The 1,973-nt window shown below is 35.3% G+C and overlaps 1 long non-coding RNA gene across 1 annotated transcript; it reads right to left on the reverse strand.

Moving 5' to 3' along the window:
- Window positions 1-529: 529 nt before the first annotated feature.
- On the reverse strand, window positions 530-1,224 carry LOC126671899 (uncharacterized). The gene is made up of 2 exons (XR_007639177.2): window positions 1,147-1,224; window positions 530-751 (listed from the first exon to the last, which is right to left on the reverse strand). It is a non-coding gene; the product is annotated as an uncharacterized LOC126671899 (long non-coding RNA).
- Between the last annotated feature and the right edge of the window lie 749 nt (window positions 1,225-1,973).

The following is a 1,973-nucleotide window of genomic DNA, read 5'->3' on the forward strand; positions in this document are numbered from 1 at the left end:
CCGAAGTAAACACCATATAAGGCACAACAGCCAACCAAAAATCATCCAAAGTACATCTCATATATGGCACAACGGCCAACAGATCACCCAATGTTTAAGCAATAAATATTATAAAGTAAAGCATCAGTAACACATAAGACCGACCCTCGACATTCCTATAGATGAAGGTAGAAAATTTTGAAAACAAAAGATGACGTTTCAAAAGACAAGACTTGAATCCTAATTCCGCAGTAGATCCTATGACATAACAAAAACACACTTAACATGCCTCAAAGAGATAAACACATAACATGCAATTATTTGGCCTTAGTTCGAAACTAAAGCTCTGATACCAACTTTGTCACGACCCAATTTCATGGATCGCGACCGGCGCTAGGGTATGGGTATGTTCGTACCAAAACCCGTAGCAAGCCTCGCGGATAACCTTATATACAAATAAACCTGCAAGAAAACCACTGCTCGGGGGCAACCGAGACTCCAACCTAAGTCTAACAGTTTATACAACAGTTCTAATATCATAACTTGATAATAATCCGAAACTGTGAATCATGCCTCAAATATAATAATCCAATGTAACATGCCAAAGTATAATAATATAAAAGTCGTACCACCACGACAAACCAAAGTATAATAATCAAACACTATACTAGTTCTACTGCGGTCTAAGAGTTTAAAACAACAGACTAGTTTTATTGACATAAAAACCTCCAAGAATCAAGAATCGGAGTGGACCAGCTTTCAAATCATAAACCTGGAAAATTTGGGAAAACAACGGGGTCAGATATACTGAGATGAGTTCGCAATACTATTTACATTTATTAAGTTTAAAACCCTTAAATCAAAACATTTTATACTAATATAATATGATTATGGAAAACAGTATTGAAATGATCCCAGCGTAAGTATGACATAGCATACTGATAAACCCAGAGTGGACGGGAACATATCCTCGTCATATACCAGCGTAACCAAGACTTTAGTCTGCCGATCCTAGAGTACTTACCGGTGCACACAGTCTCGATACAAGCCTATCGAGCAGCTCGTTTCAATCCAGATCCATAATCCGTAAAAACAGTTCAAAAGCATTTATAATATTAAAATATGATGCGGTACTTAATAAAGTGGTAAATAGCACTACAAACTCACTGCTTGCTTATCCACGTGAAATCTTGGCAAACAGCTAACCCTGCGTAGACTCCGAAGCGCGAGCATTCGACGGGTCTAAAACAATGTATAAGTTAAAATACATACAACCCCTAACTCTAAGAATACTAGACACCACATAGGACTAGCATCTTGAACACAACCAAAGTACAACCAAGTAAGGTAAACATCTATGTATCAAACAAACCAAAGAATTCATATCATTCACTTTAAACAATTTATGCAAGTTAGCTTAGATGAGTTCGTATCCATAAAAACAAAACCGAAGTCCTTTTCATAACTTAAATAGTTCTTTTAAACCAAAGAGTTTCCCAGAGTAGTGTGTTAGCCTTAACTGCAGTGTAGCTCAACACAACATGTCGGGCGACACAAGTCTAACCCGACCCAACCATAAGCCAAAGTGAAAACCAGAGTTTAAAACCAATCCTTAAATAAAACCAAAGTCATTTGAAAATAAGAACTCAATCCATAGCTTAACAATGCCAACCTTAAAAGCAATAAATCATATAGCTTGCCAACACTTGACAAGTTTCACCCAAGGTATACATCACTTAAAAATGCCACCTTAAATTCAATTAATAGGATTTAAACACCTTTTAAAGATTTAAACTCAAATGTAAAATATTAATTTAGATAGCCATATCACCTTTGTAAAATTCACCATAACTTATATACCATAACAACCACTGATTTTTAAAACGACCCAAGGTAAACTATCATTTTATAAATGTCCAAAATAGTTTATAAAATGTATTTTCAGCCATTAACAATTTGATTAAAATCAAAATTAGGCCAAAGCACTCAAATAA

This window comes from Mercurialis annua, linkage group LG3, assembly GCF_937616625.2.
Source record: "Mercurialis annua linkage group LG3, ddMerAnnu1.2, whole genome shotgun sequence".
NCBI classification, from domain to species: Eukaryota; Viridiplantae; Streptophyta; class Magnoliopsida; order Malpighiales; family Euphorbiaceae; genus Mercurialis; species Mercurialis annua.